We start from the raw sequence: 22,552 nt of genomic DNA on the forward strand, positions 1-22,552 counted from the left end.
GTACATTATTATTCCATTTTTCATCTAATGTTAGTTTAGGCAATTCAAAGAATAATAGGATTTTAATATTTCAGTTCCACAGGAAAATAAATGATTCAGTTTATATGATCCAAATAGTTAGGTCTTTTGAAGAAAATATTTCATCAAGTTATCATGAAGACTGTCAAATACATTTACTGTGTCTTAGAGTTGTTGCAATAAGATGGTTGGCACATAAAAACCAGCAATTGTACTTTTTACCAGATATTGCTTGGGAGGCAACATGGAGCAGTGAAAAGAAAATTGAATATCTGATCCTCAGGGCACCTGTGTGGCTCAGTGGTTGAAAGTCTGCCTTTGGCTCAGGGTATTATCCTGGGGTCCTGGGATAGAGTCCCGCATCCGGATTCTTGTAGGAGGCCTGCTTCTCCCTCTGCCTATGTCTCTGCCTCTCTGTGTTGCTCATGAATGAATGAATGAATGAATGAATGAATAAATAAATAAATAAATAAATAAATAAATAAATAATAAAATTTTTTAAAAAAAGAAAGAAAATCTGATCCTCTATGTTTCTAATTTGGCCCCCTATAAATGAACTTGTGATGTTAGACAAAATACTTTTAACACTTTAATACTTTTACTTTTACAATAAACACAACAATCCTCAGGTTTTTATGGGAAACTATATTTAAAAATCCAAACAGGGAGGACGCCTGGGTGGCTCAGCAGTTGAGCGCCTGCCTTCAGCCCAGGGAATGATCCTGGAGTTCCAGGATCAAGTCCACATTGGACTCCCCGCATGGAGCCTTCTTTTCTCTCTGCTGTGTCTCTCCCTTTCTGTGTCTTTCAGGAATAAATAAATAAAATCTTTAAAAAAAATTCAAAGTCATAAAATGAAAAATGCCATTATAATAAAATTTTATTTTATGTGATATATATGTATTTACTTATTCTACACATTATTTTATGTGATATATATGTATTATTTATTTGTTCTACACATTTTGTATCAGCCTCTTAAATCCATCTTGCACACTATTAAAAATGACAGCTTCTAATGATGAGGCTGACACATTTTGAGAAAAAAAATATTATATTTCCACTTGCACAAATCAAAATATTTAATGAGTAAGTAGGACTGTGTCAGTTCACTAATTTAATTAGTCTATGGGCAGCCCGGGTGGTCAGTGGTTTGGTGCCACCTTTGGCCCAGGGCATGGTCCTGGAGACCCAGGTCATCCTGCTTCGGGCTCCCTGCATGGAGCCCTCTGCCTGTGTCTCTGCCTCTCTCTCTTTCTCTGTGTCTCTCGTAAATAAACAAATAAAATCCTAAAAAAAATATAAATTAGTTTACCTTAAATAAACCACTGTACCAATAAAAAATATACAGAAAAATAAAAAATAAAAATAAACCACTGCAGTTGCCAGTACTATTTTCATGTATTATGATGATGATTTTCTCTCATAAAAGTGTTATTTTAATTATTTGTAAACCATAGAGGAACTGTGTGTCTAAAAATTATTTGTATAGATTACTGCAATATATCACTTAAAGTACTTGTTAAATATAAAATTGGAGACACACCAAAAATTATAATTTTATCTCAGAAGCAAGTTCTTAAAAATAAAACCTACAAATACTGTCAAATGTTAAATCCTGGTTTCTACAGATAAGAGAAAAAAATCTTATTCCTATTACTTACAATTCAATATTAGAGATATATGATTGTTTTTCCCCCACTGGGTTGTAGTTTTGAAGAAATAAAATGGGATTCATATATATTTGACATTATGGGAGATAAAACAACAACAATAAAGCATATTGCAGCCATTAAATTGTAGTTTCATTCTTCTTGCCAAGTAAAATGTGGATAATTAGATTCCATATACCATTGTTTCACATAGAATTCTGCTTGGAAAATCTATTTTTCTCAAGATCAATTTGTTATACATATTTTTTTTCTCAAGTAATTACTAAGGTTTGAGTTAAAATACAAGATGTTACTAATGGGAGTGAAAATGTGATTTGGATGTTGGTGTAAAAAATTTTTCCCATCTAATTTAAATGGTAATAATACTTTCAGGGTTTTCTTGTGCCTCATGCAAGTTTTATCTCATGTTATCAGAAATATCTTGATATTTTGAGTATATCATATATAGTGTACTTAAATTCTGATGTGCTCCTGCCAAAATTTTTCACACCAAAATTGATTAGAGATTTTTATAAGAACCTCATTTCAACAGGATTGATTTTGTCCTTGGAAAAGGCAGTAAATGTATTAAACCAGTTAAGAAATGTTAAATAGTACCACTTAAAAAGTATACTGCAATTAAAGCAGTTATTTAGTGTTAATAACTTACTAAGAAGGATATTGGTAATATAAAATAGCTAATGTTGTTTTTAAGTAGCTTGCCTAACCTCCCATAAATACAGAATATATAGATTTTTTAAAAATCCTTAAACATGTTTCATACAGTAGTGTTCTCTCAGAAAATGATGTTCACAATGACCTTGACATAGTAGGAAAATTGAAAATTGATCTATATTCTAAGAGCGTAGTATTTTCATAATGCTTCCCTTTTTCCTCCCATGAAGAGACAATACCTGAATCAGTTTGGGGAAACTGTGAAAATCCTTTGCAGCTCCTCTATTGACTTGAATAAATGTCATCAGAGACCTCCATACATACTTCATTAGTGCCTATCAAGGGAAAGTCAGAGTTTGAGTTTCTAATACACTTCCTCATATGCTTTCTTTAAACTTCTATAGGGCATATAATCTTAATGCCTAGAAACATCAATTGTTATCATGGCTTCTAATCATGACATCCTTCATGTATTAAGGATTGTAATGGGTTTTTGGCAGTAAAACCCTACTGTTCACTACTTTTTCCTCTTTTAGATCTTCAAAAGATCACATATCATGAAACAATACTCAAATAGTATCTGACAGTATCTAAGATATGGATTATCTGATCAGATTTGGAAAATGAGATTTAAGTTCAAGATTAAAATGGAGTGTCTGAGTGAGGAGATCAGCACACCTGCTTCTTAGTGAAACCAGTGAAAATCTTAAAAAGTAAAACAAAACAGGGATGCCTGGGTGGCTCAGCATTTAAGCACCTGCCTTCTGCCCAGGGCGTGATCCTGGAGTCCTAGGATTGAGTCCCACATCAGGCTCCCCGCATGGAGCCTGCCTCTCTGCCTATGTCTCTGCCAATCTCTCTCTTTCTCTCTTTCTCTCTCTCTCTCTCTCTCTGTATCTCTCATGAATAAATAAATAAAAAATTTTTTTTAAAGTAAAGGGAAAAAAAGTAAAGGAAAAAAAACAAAAAAACATTAAAAGACTCTGGAAATGGCTCTAACAGCAGATAACCAATTAAAAAAAAACATTCAATAAAACCTATAAAAAATTGCTAAGAACTATGAGAGTCTGAGGAGTTTGAATTGATACCTCTGTCCACTATCTTGTCCTGGTAAGACAGAAATTCCACTCCAGAGAGGTCCGCTAACTAAGCCTCCCTCTCTCTGCTCCCTGTCCCCAACTGAAAGCTATCTCCCTGAAAGGAGCAGGACAAAGATTCTTCCCCACAGCTGCCTGTTGCTGAATTCAAGGTCTTCAGGAATGCAGCAGAGAAGTGGGGACTTTGTTCTCTTCCCAGCCCCCAGCGTTGGACAGAGGCTCTGCCCTAAGTGCAGTGTCACCAGGAATACTGGGGGCCCATTTATTTTTGCCTTGGCTTGTGGGTTGATGTATTTCACAACAAGACAGGTAAGCAGGAGAGACCCAGGTTTCTTGCACCACCACCAGCTGTTCAATCAGCTCTTAAAGCAGGGTGCCACTCAAATAGAAGCCTAGCATGGCCCCTACTACTGTACAGAGCTGCATCTCAGAGATTTTTCCCCAGGGAAAGAGCAGCCTGTGGAACAGAGAAAGCCAATCTCTCCCCTTAGAAACTGACTTCATTTGCAAAGAGTGTGGCAAGATCATCCACTGGTCTTGAATATGGTAAAAGTTTTGGTGAAAGATAAATAAGAAATCTTTCATAGATTCATTGAAAAAGTTATAGGCTAAACTGGAGACTTTTTACCAACATAAAGTTAGATGAAACCGAGCATCCTTTATGTCATCTTATTTTTTCAAGGGCTAGTTGGATGCATAATAATATCACAAACCCTGCCCTACACACTCACTCTGACTACTCTAGCAATATAATTTTCCAACCATATGAGGTCCTTTCCAATAAGACACCATATTTATTTTTTTTAAAGATTTTATTTATTTATTCATGAGAGAGAGAGAGAGAGAGGCAGAGACACAGGCAGAGGGAGAAGCAGGCTCCATGCAGGGAGCCTGATGTGGGACTGGATCCCGGGACTCCAGGATCACGCCCTGCCCCGAAGGCAGGCACTAAACCACTGAGCCACCCAGGGATCCCCAACACACCATATTTCTGCTGCTAACAATTGACCAGCAGAAAACTGAGATATAGTAAATATTCAGTGCTTAACATATGTCCTATACTGTGCTAAGGGAATATATGTGTGTATACTATATTTATATGCATATAAAAACTGTGTGTGCTAATTCATTCCATAAGAAGGTTATGGGATAAGTACTACTATTTTATTATAGATGAGAAAATTGAGGCTGGAGAGGTTAGGCAAATTATTCTCCTTCCCATTACTAGCAAGTGGCATAATTAACTTTAATCTTAAGCAGTCTAGCTACAGAAAACTCGTCTAGCAAATTGTAAAAGTTTACTGTAGCTGATAAAACTGCAGCACTGTTAAGAACTATTATTTGAAGGAAGAAGTATAGCAGAGAGCTATTCTGGACATGATCACAAATGGTTACAACCACAAATGTAATAAGAACAGGTAGAGAAATCTACTTACATTCATCTTTAAGTCAATAACTCTATAGTTGCACCTCCAACTGAATATTTTCCCCATATCTCAACTCAAAATACTTACAACTGAGCTAATTAATTTCACCTCTAAACACGTATGTCCTTGTTGTCCTTACTGCTCACTCTCTGTGAATGGCATCATCAGCCAACTGACTCCCCAAGTCAAAATCCCTAGTATTTTTCCTGAATCTCATGTCTATTTCTAAAGAGGCGCCCAACATCAAAGGATCCTGATGCCAAAATTCCTTTCATTTACAATCCTTTTCTAAATGCACTATTCATTTCCTTTTACCTAAACAATTGCAAATCTCTCCTACCCAATCTTCTTATACCTCTATAATCCATCCTTCAACTGCTCCCCAAATTTTCTGATTAAAATTTAATTGTTTGAGTTATCAGCTTATCAGTAGACAGACTACAATAAAATGCAAATATTTATTACTGCATACAGTGTAATTCTGTAAACGATCCTGAACTAATAAAGAAGATTGATTTGCTAAATCAGACTAACTCAGAATTGAATTTTACAAGTATTTTCACCAACATGAGAATCTAACAATTTCCAAGAAATATCTCTCTAGTAGAGGAAGAAAATATATTGAAACCTAGCTTCTAAATATCTTCCTTCTCAGCTTCCAAGCTATCTTTCTAGCATTATCTGAACACACTCTCCTCAAACATACACTTTAGCTAACATACCCTCACATGCCTTGTCCCTTTTTGTGAATCACTCACTACATGTGTATATCTCAGTTTGATATTCCTTCTGCTTCCCTAACACATTTTCAGATTTAATGTAAAATTGAAGGAGCATCTTCTTTTCTAAAGATGTCTTGGTGTTCCTTGGTATTGAGCTATTCTTTCCCACTCTACCCCTATCAGCTTTGCATATGATATTATCCTGATTACTTGACTATACAGCCCTCTAAATTTTAAGTTCTTCAAATGCTTGGATCGTTTTATGCAATTTCCAATACCCAAACCTACCCAAATACATGAATCTGAACATATAGTTGATATTTACTTTAATAAATCTTATGTATGACAGATAAAAATATTTCCCTAGCAGTTATTGCACTGACAATTTCTCTCTCCCCTCTTCCCTCTTCCCCACCTACTCCTCCCCATCTTTCTCCCCGTCTCTCTCTCTCTCTCTTTCTTCATTTATTCTGTAATAATTTCTGGGGACAGGATCATATTCAGATGATCTTCCAGTTCACTGAACAGTTTAACACCGTGTAAAGTTTATTTTCCCAACTAACATTATTGTTATTGTCTTACTTATTTTTATATCAGAGACATTTTATCAAATGACGTGCAGCTCATATAAAAATATGTGAGTGTTAAGTCTGTAGAGTTGTCACATGGCTTAATTACACATTTTTTTACACATATATTTACACATTTTTTACATATATCTAATTATTTATATCTACCCTTTTAACTTTTCTAAGTATTCCATCAACAAAATTATCTAGAGAACATACATATAAGCATTGTACTTGAGATGAATTTAACTAAAGACAAATATGTTGATCATTGCATTTATTTTAGAATTGGATTACTTTTAATGTTTTTATAAATAAGAATTGTTTTGGGGTAGCTTTTTTTTATACATAAGAACTTCCAAAAAAGTATTCATATTAAAAATCATTTGATCAACAGATAACCTGTTATAATAATAGATTATGGCAGATAAGGGAATAAAAAGAAGTCTTATATGGAAAGGAAAAATTTATGCCATATTCATTTAATTTAGAGGATCTTTGGTGAATTAATTATAGCTTTATTTTTATTAGTATGTAAAGACTCTTAGAAAATGGGCAAACTAATGCCATTTATGAAGCAAAAATTATTTTGTTGCCACTTTATGTGAATCATAAATATTTTATAACAACTTTTAATATATACCTCCAGCAATCATTAAGCTATTAATATTCTATTTTATACATTATTTGTTTCATCCTTTCATTCATTCATCCTTCCTTTTTCTACTTCCCTTATTACAGTGACAACATATTACCATAAACAAATATAAACCACAAGTTAAGTAACTATAATCATAACTCCCTCTAGAACAGTCTCCAAATAACCTTTTGTTATGCCAGATTGGACTTGAAATGCTCACACCAAATAAAATCTGTCTCTATTTTTTGAGTATCTATGCTTTTTAAAAGGAGTCAGAGACAATCATTCTTGGTCTGATGTTAAGAAAAAAATCATTCATGGTCTGAAAAAATATTTGAATAGGAGGGAGGGAAAGCTTGGTGAATCCACAGTATGAGAAGAAATAATAGGCTAGGTCAGGATTGAACAAACAGAACTGGGCTGCCCTGTAACAACAGGAAATCACAAAGCAAAATGAGAAATAAAGCAACAGTACAAGGGAGGGAGATTTAGGAGAGTGAGTTTAGATTTTTTTCAGGTACAGGGTTCTTTTAATGATCACAGATGGAAAGATGACACCAAATGAATTGTGTATATACTTTGGTACCAGTATCCTAGCATCACCTTTATAAGTATTTCATTCCATCATTTAAAGACACCCTTTTGTATCTTCCTGAGGTACACAAAGAGAGTCTTATATAGGGAGCGTGTCCTTGCTGAGAAGGAATACACAATTTTACTGAGAAGACAACATTTCAGTTCAGAAACGCATAAATATTCAACAGAGAACATGGTCAAATTCTAAATTGTGTAGTTCTTATTGTAAATGCAGTTTAAGTTTAGAGGACAATTTCAACATTGTAATTTAAGAAAGACTAAACCTCTTCTACAATTTTGCTATTGGAAAGGGAGGAAAAGGATCTTACAGATGGGATGAATAATTTGAGATGACTGTTTATGTTTTCTGTATTGAGTGGTTAGTCATGACCCTTTGTATTAGTTTTCTGTTGTTTCCATAACATATTACCACAAATTTAGCAGCTTAAAACAAGCCAATTATCTCACTGCTCACCTATCAGTTCAGGTAAGCTCAAATAATTCCTCTGCTTTATATTTTCCAAGGCTAAATTCAAAATATTGGCCACCCTGGCATCTCATCTGAAAGTTCTGGAAGGGAATTTCCTCCTTCCTAGGTCTTTTAGATTGATGGAAAAAAACAAGTCCTGGGGTTATAGGGCTGAGGTCCCTGTTCCCTGATGACTGTTGCTCAGGAACCTCCATCAGCTCCTTAATGTCTCCTGCCCCATGGTTCATGGCCCCATTTATCTTCAACAGCAGTAATGATGGATTGAGTTTTCACGTTTGAATCTCTCTGACCTCCCATCCTGGTCCCCGCCTGAAAATGTTCTCTGCTTTTAAAGGGTTCATGTGATTATATTGGACCCAACTAGATAATCCAAGATAATCTATTTTAATCTCCATACAATTAATTACACCTGCAAAGTCCCTTCTGCCATATAACCTTACCTAACCTATTCAAAGCTTCAGGAATTAGGAAATTTGGGAATGTGTTGATAAGACAGTCAATAACTTCACCTATTTGCTTGAGGACATTTTCTGCCTTCAAGAATCTCTTAAACTGTATGAGTAAGAAATGCCAGGGAATTAAAACTCCAGAGCTGCAGCCTCAATTAATGACTAAAGGGATTGGTGTAGTTGTCAGCAATAGTTATTTATTTTAAAAAGTGCTCTCTGTCTCTCATATAAATAAATAAAATCTAAAAAAAAGAAGAAAAAAAAAAAAAAAGCCCCACAGGGCTGCGTGCTCAGTGAGGAGTCTGCTTATCCTTCTCCCCACCCCCTGCATGCTAGTGCTCTCTTGCTATCTCTCTCTCTCTCTCAAATAAATAAATGAACTTTTTTGTAAAGAGCTCTCCCTATTATCTTCCTTTTTCTCTCACTTCCCTACTGATGTTTCCTGGGGTTAAAGCCAAAATAAACTTTAAAATTACTTGCACTTAAGTCATTGTCCCAGGATGTGGCTTCTAGAATTCTTAAAATGAATCAGATAAAATAATCATTTTTTTACTTTTACTCACTGTTTTATGGTTCATAATATTTTTAGCATACAAAACAGTGACTCCCAATAGAAAAACACTTTAATAATTTAGAAAGATCTATTCACACCTATTGCTTTAGTTAGTATTCATGACAACTCTGTGAGATGGGAATTTCTCCATAACGTTTCATTTTATTTTATTTATTTAAGAGATGGAGAGAGGCAATAGTGAGGAAAAGAGAGGCAGAGAGAGAGGGAGTGAAAGAATATATTTTTGTAAAGGATTTTATTCATTTATTCATGAAAGACACAGAGAGAGAGAGAGAGGCAGAGACATAGGCAGAGGGAGAAGTAGGCTTTCTGCCTGGAACCCAATGTGGAACTCCATCCCTACACCCCAGGATCATACCCTGAGCAAAAGGCAGAAGCTCAACCACTGAACCACTGAGGTGTCCCAGGAGTGAAAGAGTCCCAGGAGTGCCATGCAGGGCTGGATCTCCCAACCCTGAGATCATTACCTGAGCTAAAATCAAGAGTTGGGAGCTTAACCCACTGAGCCACCCAGGCACCCCAGCCTGTTTTAGAGATAGAAAATATAAAAGTTACAGAGATTGGGTAAACTAAGAATCTCATAGATTTTAAATAATCTCATAGATTTTAAATAATATAAATTATGTATTAGCATGCCAACTCAGGGACGCCTGGGTGGCTCAGGAGTTGAGCGTCTACCTTCGGCTCAGGACGTGATCCCGGAGAGCTGTCAAGTCTCACATCGGGCTCCCTGTGAGGAGCCTGCTTCTCCCTTTGCCTATGTCTCTGCCTCGCTCTCTCTCTCTCCTCTCATGAATAAATAAAATATTAAAAGAAAAAGAATGCCAACTCAGATCCAGTGACATTAAATCCTGTGCTTTTCCTCATATCATAAACAAGGTAAATATTCCCTGTTTTACCATGTTGCATGCATAAATATTCATTTACAGAAAGGTTATGTAATTTAGCTAAGGTCACAAGGCTAGAGAGCAACATTATCAAGCCTAGAATCAGGATTTGTGTGTTCCATTCCCAATTGTGTTCTTTCCATTGTCAGCAAGACAATGATATTTAAGCAAACTGAAGCCATTTCATTAAATGTGGAGCATTAACCAAAAGGTTTGGAAATAACCCCTTTGGCAATTCAGTTCCACAAGAGGTTTTCAGAAAGTAAAATAATGAAAATTTTATTTTATATCAAGATGTATTTTAATGCTTTTGGCCAAATCTCTAGCAAATGGTGTTGTTAGAAAATGAATCTGCAATGGCATACAAGATGATTTGAAGGAGTACAAGATTGAGGACAGAAATCTAAAGGTGAAGTCATTTCTAGTAATCCAGGAATTAGGTGATAAAGACTTGAAATAAGATAGTAGCATGGAGACTAGAAATGGAGAAAAATCGAAGATGATTATGGAAGAACTGATACAAAATAGAGATTGATTGCAACAGGTTTATGATACTACATTATAATGATAGTACAACTCTATTTTTCCTCTTTAAAATATGGAAAACTTCTTTTTGCCTATTGATGATATATACAAATGCATTTGTGTCTGTTTCCTATTTATGGTAGAAAAGCTAAAACAAGATCTTAATCAAATAGTTTGAGTATATGTAAATCGTCTATTATTCCATCACACAAAAATGCTCTTTTCACAGGCCTAGAGATACATTTTCCAAAAAGAAACAGGAAGGTAAATCTTTTTTTTTTCCCCAAAAATAAGTGTGTTTGGTATTAATATTGTTAACACACTCACTAGGGCTAGTTATTTATCTGGATTGGAACAGAAAAGTCCCTATTGAATGGTATTACCTAATTCCCAACTAAGAGATCAGAAGACCATATTGCGATAGATTCTTGAGTCTGTATGTAAAGAAAAACCAAGTTAATAAGTTAATATCCTTTGTTTTAGAACTATACAGTTTTGAACTATATAGTTTTATATATAGTATATAACTCCGTATATCGTCTTATCAGGTTATAATTATAACTCACTATACTTTATCATAAGTATTACCCTAATATTTACATAATGAAAGAAAGGAACTAGCCTGCTGTGTTAGGTGCAATGCAATAGTATATCTCTTTTGGATGCTTACAACAGAATTCCACAGGGTATCCAAGCTTCCATTCTACCTCTCTTTTTTTCCCTTTTATAGTCTAGTCTTAATTTATAGCAGCTGGAGATAACTTACAAGAAAAATAATCTTAAATCATTTCATATTATTTCTCTACTTGAAACACTCCAGTAGTTTCCCCATGCAGTTAGAATGAAATCCAGATTTTTTTTTAAAGATGAAGAAATTCCCTTCACACTCTGAGGCATACTCACATATCTGACTCTATCTATGTCTCTCTCTTTCATCAGGAGTTAGCTTCCTTGGCCCCTTTTTTGTCCCTTGAGGCTTCTTTCATCAATTGCCATTACTTTTGACCCATGCCTGAAACATTCTTTCCAAAGGACATCCCATAACTGCTTCTCCTCATAATTCAGATCTGGAATCCAATATTACCTTTTCAGAGAAGCAATCCCTGACCATTTGACCTAAAATAGACCCTGCATACCAGTTATATCTATGCAAATTCATTTTTGTTTGATTGATTTCTATTGTTTACTTGTCACTACCAGAGTGTAGCACCACCGTTTATAATGGTCATAATGTTGCCAAGCACATAGTGAGCACTTGCTAAATAACTGTCAAATCCATTAATTGATTGACTAATAGCAGGCACTAGGCAATAAATCATTATATAATTTTTATAATAAATCACTAGGTAGACATTTTAATATCTGTAGAACTTAGGTATGGATCGTGCCTAATTTTTTTGATCATTGATAGAAACTTATATTTTGAAAACTATGAAATAGTCATATCCATATAGAATTCTGTTTTAACTATAACCATTAGATTATAGACCTTTTGTAATATTATGTGCTTTTCTAAGAGTTTATATTTTAGGGGATGTTTCTAAAATGGACTTATATATATGAGAAAATAGAATGAATTTTAATTAAAGCATGCTAATATTTATAATATATGATATATTTCTTAAACGACTAAGTTTTGATAAAGAACTGATGAAAGAAAATATGAAAGGAAGAGGGCAAGGAAGAAGAGAGGGAAGAGAGGTAGAAGAAGAAAAAGAAAGATAGAGGAAGAGGCATAGGATCAATAGATAAAAAATAAGTCTACTACTAATCTAGCATTTTCACTTTTAAATAAAGTACCATTAATTTAAAGGCATCATTAATCAGTATAGTTTAATCAATTTCAGCACAAATTTATTCTGATAAAGCACTGTTATGATCAGTTCAAACTATTAAAAAGAAAAATGTGAAATAACAAAGAGGCTGTTGTTTTATTGGAACTGAATGATTGGAATCAATTCTCATAGCAGATACTTAGGTTATACCGGCATATACAGTAAAACTGCCAAAAGGTGAGTTCAGTCATCTACCTAGTTATTAGCCTGACTAGCCAGGTTGTGGAGATCTGGTTCTAGCCATAACACACGGCAAAACTATTTCCTTCTAACATTACTGGGGTATAGTTTACAACTAAAATGTGTATTTATGTTGGACAACTTGATTTGGTGTACATTTACATTGCAAAATATTCATGAAGCCTCATTCATGTCACATTTGTCGCTCAGCCTTCCTCTGCACACCATGTACACCCACCATATATTGGCAGATACATACATAACCTTGTAAAACTCTTTTATGTTATTCTAGATGTTCTCAAATCTGTGTTAATATATACATGTACATGTATATACAGGATGCCAAGGAGCAATTCAGGTTTATCATTGAAAGCACAGACTACATGATGAATTTGACAGTGCCTTACCTGTCAGGTTAATATTCAAAGATATTTTTATATATAATTACTCATTAGCAGAGGCTATAATCTGATTATAGATGATCTGAAGATCTGTATTGTTTATGTCTACATTGTTCTTCATTTCTTCATCAGTTTAAAGGATAAGGATTTGTAAATGAATTTAAGAACAACTGTTGATGTGGGTATTTATTTATTTTAAGATTTTATTTATTTATTCATGAGAGAGAGAGGCAGAGACATAGGCAGAAGGAGAAGCAGCTCCGCACTAGAAGCCTGATGCAGGGACTTGATCCTTGATCCTGGGATCAGTCCCTGAGCTATTGGCGGATGCTTAACCGCTGATCCACCCAGGCTTCTGGATGTGGATATTTTGATTTCAGTTTTCTGAAAACTGTTTTGAAAAGTTGATTACGGTTTATTTCTCTCCATTTTTGTTTCAGTACTAGTTTTTAAGTATTTAAGGACTACATGAAGGCATGTGATATTTCCAGTTTCATCAGTATTTATGATGAAACATTTCTTATTCCTAAAACTTAATCTGATTATTAACCAGGTGAGTTCCAAGGTCCTTTTATAAATAAATTACTTATTACACTGATTTAACAAATACATTTTAGCACACTGGTCTGTGCAGTGCATTATGTGAGGCATTAATGCCAACATAGTGAAAAATATAGAATTTTAAATTTGGCCATCATCCTTTTACTCTACCTAGCAGGACCAAAAATTATGAACATTCATTAAAACATATCATAAAATGTGCTAAAGTGACATTCTGCGAGATACAATCATATTTGCTTATCTATATTGCATATGAAAAGAAAATTTTTATCAAGGATTATTTCTTAGAAGTGTCAGAGTTAAACCAAATCCTAGTATTATAGAGAACTAGAGGGAAATGTATATGCCAAGACCTGAAAGGGAAGAGATAGCACAGTAAGTACAAAAAATGATAGTTTATTGATTCTTAAAACCACTAGTAATAAAATAGGAGTCCCACCAAAAAAAAAAAAAAAAAAATATATATATATATATATATATATATATATATATCTGTCTGTTTTGTCTGGAAAAAAAAAAAGAGAGAGAGAGAGAGAGAGAGAGAGAGAGAGAGATTGAGTTCAGAATGGCTACAGAATGTATTTCTAGTGGTGGACCAGAAAGGGAAAACATAAGATCACAAGAAAAATTAAAGAGACAGCTAATATAGTGTTTTGCTAGCTATGTTGTCTGGATTTTGTGTTCAAGTTTAATGGCAAAGTCATTGACATGTTTATGCAAAGTCTTAAGTGAACAAAATTTCACGTAAATTTTTAGAAGTATCACTGGGAGTGGAGGACACTGGAAGCACAGAGACCTTTAGAAAGTTGTCATAGGTGTCTTATTGGGAGAGAATGGCAATGTAAAGGTAGAGATACTGAAGTCGAGACAATAGTCATTACCATGGAATAATAAACCACAAATCTTACCAAGACCCTGAGCCGGGGGGGGGGGGGGGGGCGGTTAAAATAATATAAAACTCAGGTTATTTTATTACCTTATTAGTCAGAAATATTAGAATACCAGAAATAAGGCATATAAAATATGAGCTATTTTAATTATTTGCTCTAATATATTGCACCTTGCATGTGATGTTAATAACATAGTTTGTTTATTTATTTATTTATTTATTTATTTATTTATTTATTTATTTATTTATTTTTTAGGCTAGTGGTCTTCAAACTTTTATAAACTTTATCAGGATCACCTGAGAAATTGGTAGAAATTTCTTGGTCGAGCCAAGTTCTAATGAGTAAACATGGAGACTGGGGACAAGCCATCTGGTTTTAGCACACCCTGGTGGTGATTTGAATGCATTCGAACATTTGAAATCACTGCTACATTAAAGTCTGTATTTTGCGTTGTGTTCGTTCTTTTGATTTGGTTTTGCTTTTAAAATCATCATTCATTTGCTTCTTTATATACATTTCAAAACAGTGTATCAAAGGCTGCATTTGTAAAGTGAGAGATTTTTCTTTTTTTTTTTAATTTTTTTTAAGGTATTTATTTATTTATTTATTTATGATAGTCACAGAGAGAGAGAGAGGCAGAGACACAGGCAGAGGGAGAAGCAGGCTCCATGCACCGGGAGCCCGACGTGGGATTCGATCCCGGGTCTCCAGGATCGCGCCCTGGGCCAAAGGCAGGCGCCAAACCGCTGCACCATCCAGGGATTTGACTGCAGATTTTTCAAAATAATAAGAGATGCAAAGACTTTATACAAATAATCCTGATAAATAATCATGGGTACAAGGACCAGGTAATATCATTCTGTGTGAATTAACTAAAATATCTTGTAATGAAGAAAAGCTAAGGACTTGACTGGCATCAGTAATGTGAAATTGTGGCAACTTTGATATTTTGCGGGTTTACTTTTGAATTGCTTATAAAGGGCAGTATCCTCAGGCAAACTATTCATATTTGTATTAGCTTCCAAGGGCTTCGATAAAATGTGCCACACACTCGGGGGCTTAAAACAGCAGAAATGCATATGTACGTGGTACCTGCTAGAATCAAGGTGTCAACAAGTTTGGTTCCTTCAAGAGGCTCTAAGGGGGAAACCATTCTATGTTTTTAGTGGTTGCAGTCAATCCTTCATAGTCTCTAACGAAATAATGTGCTGTAAAGTTAATTATTAGTAGTACAACTTATGTTAGATGACAAGGCAATTCAAGAAAGGGAAGTAAACAAAGATACATTTTATAGGTTTATCCATAAAAATATGAATATATATTCATAACAACAAAAAATAAATTCCCATAGCAGTTAGAGTTCATTCTGCAACTGGTCATCGTCATCATAGCTAATATTTATAACTACCTTCTTCCACTTACACATTCAATATTCCATTTTCTTTCAGCAAGCCCTTGCGCTGGTCATGGATCTTTGGTGTGTCAAATAAAATATCATTCCTATCATTAAGGCAATTCACTGAGTGACAGAAGGAAATTAGCAGGTAAACAGTAACTAAATGGAAGGCGGAAATATTGCAGATATTTGATTTCTACACAAAACTGATATTTAAAATCAACGAAACATAATAATTATAGTTAAATTTTATGGCATGTGAAACTATAAATTTTACATATTCTCATGTGGTCACACATTAAACTGTAAGTTAAATTCTATTTTTATCTAAAATTATGTATGAGGAATTTGAAATTTAGATAGTGAGATGGTATACTTATATTGCACACCAGCGGTTGACTTGAACACTGGATTTGAACCCAAGTACTCTACTGATACAGTCTTTACCCATAATCTCACCATATGTGAGGAAGAACATCATCTAATGCAGGAGTAGGCTTGTTTATTGTGGAAATGAGCACTATCCAATCAATTTTGGAACAGTATGTGTTGACTGTAGCACTAACTTATCCTATGATATCCATATGACTTTTTTTTTGTTTTTGTTTTTGTTTTTTCATATGACTTTTTTTTACTTAAATTTTCCTTCCCAATGAGGCAAACTTTTCCACTGTATGCAATATCACTGCTCCCATATTTCTACTCCCCACCTCACATCTCTTCTTTTTTTCTTCCATGATACTTATCACCTTCTAGTATACTGCATATCTTATAGACCCTTTATCAGAAATACAAAATGTCAACACAATTCGAGGTTATCAGGGAAAGCAGCAAGTAGCTAGTATCTATTAAGAGTTTTGGCTCTCAAACATGGTGAGGTTTCCTAATAAAGAATGTTTTCTGCTTTACAACAGATTCTAGGCCCCAGTAAACTGCAAGATTGATAATTTTTTTTGCTGGAGATTAAAATGTATGTAGTCCTTCTTATTCTCTGGATACATTCAGCCCTCAAAAACTTCTCTGAATATTTTGTAATATTTGAACATGGTCTCAAAATATGCCTAATAACGTCAGTATATCCCTTATCTGTCAAATAAAAACAACATCGGGTATTAAGTAATATGCAAACTTTCATCAGTGAAGCAGTTTGCTAAAATCTCCATAGATTATCTTAAACAATCATGATATTTTGACCATGGAGGCAGAAATTTCAGTTCATTCAGGATTCTAATATCATTTAGATATATTGCTTGGAAAAAAAAATAACAACGCTTATCATTAAAAAGTCTATTCTGGAATTATCTGTTTCTTAAATGCATATTTTTAATTTCTCATTTCAGCAATTCATGTGAACACCATTCTACTTAAACAATTATTATACTTCATTTTGAAAAGCGGGTTCTCTTACACAATTCCCATTTCTTAGGAAAACATGCTAAAAACTCAGTTATTGGTGAAGTGCCCATATTATTCATTTTCATTATTATTTTTTAACTGAACAAATAATAAGAACATCGTTGTCAGCAGACTGTCTTTCTGTGACTAAAGCAAATATATTTTGCATGTTAGGACCACCCACCCATTGCTATGCATAGAAATTCTATTATGTAAGGACTAATTATTTTATAGCCTAAATTATGGTCCACAAAATAATCATTAGGCAAATTTAAAAATCTCTCTTATGACTAACATTCAAGTTAGGGGAAAAAAATCTAAGCACATTTGCCTTTTATATGAACTACTCATATGGCAAAGTCTAATTTATACTCTTTTAAATCCAGCGTTTTCGTCTAAATGAAAATTAAACAATCTTCTAGCAAACATATATAATTGCCTTTCCACATTAGGTGCATTAATATTATATGAAGTCTGTCATTTGACAAAATAATTTTGCTGATAGCTTATTCTGCTTTCTCTGTGAGAATAATATTCTCATTAATGTTATATCTGCTTTTATGGACTCAAAAGTTTATGTACGCATGTTTGGGCTACATGTGGGACAACTTTGAATGATGTTTCTACTCTGGGATGTATTGTTGCTGTTAGCAACAAAATTAATAATTTTTATGAGTGAAGATTATTTTGGTTTTTGTTCTAGAAAATGCAGTCTGTTTTTTGGAGTATTCTCTTTGCTTTCTTTAAAAAAGAGAAAAATAACATTTCTGATGCTTCATGATGCTATTTGGAGATTGGTAAAAGAGCTTATTGGGTAACATTCTAATTATAAGTCTAACAAATTTTACTTCTAGGATATTCATCATCGCACTTTCAATTCTCACTTGTTTTGTTTTGTTTTGTCTTAGTTACTTGTTCTAAACCACAACATTTATAAATTAACACACCACTCAAAATAAAGTTTTATGGTAAAATGTGGTTTCTTCTTAATTTGATAATATCATCTTAAGTTATATTTTCTTTATTATTTACCTTTCATAATAATTTATGAAATATTGGCCTAATTTTATTGTATCTCAGGAGTAAGAAAACTGAAAATATAACAACTTAAAATAGCAAAAATAGAAATACATGTGTGTGATCTAAATTTTTTTAATCATGCTAACTAAATGTTAATAGAGACAAACTAGCTGTTTGTCCAAATTGTGCATGAATAAATTTTAACTTTGTGTTTAATAAGGGAATCAGTATTTCATTAAAAGTCATAATTTGTCTTTTATTTAAAGTTTGTGAAATGTTTATTACTAATTTTTTTTATTGCTTTTCCTTAAAAAACTACAGAATAACTTGAGAACCATTCAATAGACAGAAAAATTGATTCCCAGACTAAATTTCTTAATGCCTACCCTCATCATAATGATTATGACCTTATTAAATTAAAATATAGAACAATTTAACTAACTAAATGTTTAATTGAGCCACATTTATGCTAGGCATTGTATCTGGATCTTGAGGGCAAAAAAATAATAATAATAATAATAAAGAACAAGAATCTGGAGCACCTAGATGACTCAGCGGTTGAGAGTCTGCCTTCTGCTCAGGGCATGACTCTGGGGTCCTGGGATCAAGTTCCTCATTGGGCTCCCCGCAGGGAACCTATTTCTCCCTCTGCCTATGTCTGCCTCTCTCTCTCTCTCTCTCTCTCTCTCTCTCGGTCTCTCATGAATAAATAAATAAAATCTTTAAAAAATAAAATAAAACAAGAATCTTCTTGTTTCTTGTGAGGTGAGCACTTTCAAAATCTGCAGTTGCATAAATACATTTTAAAAGACAATACATATTTAAAAACAAGTGTTTAGTTCTCAAAGACCTCATAATGTATGGAAGGGAATATATTATATTTATTTACTATGATTTTGTTGTTTATTATGTCTGAAGAACATGGAATGATATCTGGCATATAGCAGCGCTCTATAAATATATATGAAATGAAAATATCAATATATTCATTAATGATAAATATCAGCCTATAAATTCAGGGAAAATTCATGTTATGGCTATTCCAGTAAACTATGACATAAAATAATTAGGGGGAAAAGTTTAAGGTAAGAGATTTATATAGAGTCAGAATCTCAATGTGGGACATTCTGAATGAATCTTACTGAAGAATCAATAACTTCACAATTGCATGCTGTTTTTATCCTGTTTAGGCAATCTTGAGAACATGTAAAATTGGCCACATTGATTGACTATTCTAGGCTTTTACTAATTATTTTATCTATTTATTCCTTTATCTAAGGACTCAATGACTCCTCAGATTTAAGCTGCACCAGTGGTTTTCAGTGACAAAAAATAACTTCCACTTAAAATACCACTTGTGCTGCTGTATCACTTAAAATAGTACATATTTCTTGATGTTTCTGTTTCTTTTATCATTCCAATCCCTCCACCACTTTTACATTTGCAGAACCAATGTGTGAGTCAAACATGGCAATTATGTTAAAATTATAGCTTTATTCAATTGCTGCTCTCTTCAGCAATTCACCTTTTTTCATCATCACTACATGTGAATTACATTTAACTCTTGGGATTACATAACATAATTATGATATAAGTCACATAATCACAGATATTCATATTCATTAATAAGTGCAAGTTGTAAATGATTAAAAGTTGCTTAGCAGTGTTTCTTACATGATATCCCCAAGGTCTATTAATTATGCTTGAATTTAATGATAAAGTTGTCTGTGGAGCAACTAAGATTAGAACAGCAGTTGTTTTAATATATTATATTTTGATATTGAGCTTTGTGGTCAGCTACATACCAAATTATATTGCTTGAAATTCTAATTACAGATATAAATTGTGCCATACCATCATATGTGAAGGAGATCATTGGAAAATATGATTATATTAAAAATATATTGTGAAATTATACACTATGTGTATAATCTTATTTTCCTAATTGTAAGTTTAAAATTTTACTATACTTCAGCATATTTTTATGTGATAAATATAGTTATACATGAAGATTTTTAGTAGTAAAATATAGATTTATAAATTTGCATAATTCCATTTTATCATATTTTTGTATTTTCCTTAATGTATGTCTTTGTCATGCAGTAAGACTCCGAAATCACTCTTGCAGGAAAAATCTGATTTTTTTTAATTTGACCTGCCTGTATTTTAAAACTAAAATAAGAGGAAAATCTTAAATTATTATAAATGAATTAAGTTTTAGAAAAATATGTATTTACATTTAGACAATATTCTACTAGAGAAGGAAAAAATAATTGAAAATGTCTCCACTGTGAAGACCAATTTGATACTAGATAAGGATTCAATACGCACACTGTACTTTTGAGTTTATTTCTGTATAATTTAGTTTTTAGTCTAATAGCATATATTTAATAAGCACTCACAAGATACATGCTTCAAATGATTTAATACATATTTATCAATAGAAAATGAAGCACAAAAATACCCAATATTATTTGTCTCCCATATTTGATAATTGTAGTTGTTGATAACTAATCTATTAGTATCCAATGGGTTTAGTTGATTTTATTTTTCATTACTCTTTTGTTTTCTGTTATATGATCATCACAAAGACTTTCATAAAAGCTGGTAATTCCTTAGAAAATTGGCCTGCTTTACAATTCATCTACAAAAACAATATTATTATGAAAATTAATGAGAATGTTTTTAATGATGGCATGCTAGATAATTTTCTTATTTTTAAGATTTTATTTATGTATTCATGAGAGACACAGAGAGAGAGAAAGAGAGAGAGAGGCAGAGACATAAGCAGAGGGAGAAGCAGGCTCCATGCAGAGAGCCCTATCTGGGACTCTATCCCAGGACTGCGGGATCATGCCCTGAGCCAAAGACAGATGCTCAACCGCTGAGCCACCCAGGTGTCCTGAAGATAATTTTCACTAAAGTTTAAGACTTGTATTATAAGTTATAAGTTATACTTTTATGTACTCATTGTTTTCTAATTTTACCTCAGGAAGTGATTTTTTTCTTACTAATTTTTTTCATAGTCATATCTAAATGAAATATCAGGGAATATATCTTCCACATCTCAAATTTATCTGAAGCTAAAATAGATCTGAAGGATAGATATTTTCACAGCTCTGTATCACCAAAATTAATTTTAACTTAGTATTTAGCTTGTTTTATAGATTCAGCAAATTACAATCTAACTTTCAATTTTCAAACATTCTAACTGAATAATTTTGTTCCAATGTACTATCCCCTTTCAAATACCCTGAATTTTCATTCTAATTATATTTATTTTTGCAGCCTCTGTATTCGTTTATTTTATCTTCTTTTCTAAACATAAAAGTGTGTTTCTTTACCTTTTCAAAATGTAGCAAATGTCATAAAATATTCCTTAACCACTGAAGTTAGATTTCAATTCCCCCTTTTTAGGATCAGTTTCTATTAATTAACACATACCACATTTCTAAAAAAAAAAAAATGTAATTCTACTTGAAATCATGGATATGTCCATACATTTTAGATTATTGACTCTTAGAAACTAGGTCTTGATTTCATTTATTATTTAGTAAAAATATGGACGCCTGGGTGGCTCAGTGATTGGGCACCTGCCTTCAGCCCAGGTTCGAGTCCCTGCCTTCCAGCCCTGGAATCGAGTCCCACATCAGGCTCCCTGCATGGAGACTGTTTCTCCCTCTGCCTGTGTCCCTGCCTCTCTCTCTCTCTCTCTCTCTCATAAATAAATAAATAAATAAATAAATAAATAAATAAATAAATAAAATAAGCATGCCACGTAACATACTTAATCCCTTTACTATTTTCTCAACTCTATCCTCCAATTTTTCCACCATAAAATTAACCTCTCCTGCCTTTCCTAAATCAAGAGATGCTACATAATTAATTATTTTTATATATTTACATTTGTCCCCTATGTTAAGCACTACATTCCTGGTAACCGGTTTGGAGTCATTCATGGTTTTTTCCTCTTACTAGTGATATCTAGGGTGTTTGTTCTTGACCTTCTTATCTTCTCACTTTACTCACATTCCTGAGGTGGTCATCATCTCAAAGGTTTCAAATTTCACTCACAGATCAGTTGTAATTCTACATTTTCTACACTTTAGAATGATATTAAAGTCCAATTACCTTTTGGAGAGCTTTGAATGGATATGATACAGAAGGATAACATGTATCTGATATTGAAGCAACTATCACTCTCTCTTTCCAGTTGTCTCCCTTCCTCTTCCATACTTTGCTAAGACAATCATTGTTGGTTCACTCCAACAATGATTACGTTTTAATTACCACTTCACATATAATCAGTTTACAAGTGCTATAAAGCCAACATCATGGATATCTCTCAGATCTTCTCATGTCTCCATCCCCCATCCACAGCCTAGTGCAACCTCATAACTTTTGTAACTACTATGCTACCAGTCCATTTACTGTTGATTTGGTTTCCATGTTTTCTTTATTTTTCTTTTTTAAATTAATTTTGGAATGATTTTAAATTTATAAAGATATTTCAGAGAGTATCCTTACATTCTTCATTTAATATTTCCAATCACAGAACATAGTTTCTTAGCTA

Source organism: Canis lupus, chromosome 13, assembly GCF_011100685.1.
Source record: "Canis lupus familiaris isolate Mischka breed German Shepherd chromosome 13, alternate assembly UU_Cfam_GSD_1.0, whole genome shotgun sequence".
NCBI classification, from domain to species: Eukaryota; Metazoa; Chordata; class Mammalia; order Carnivora; family Canidae; genus Canis; species Canis lupus.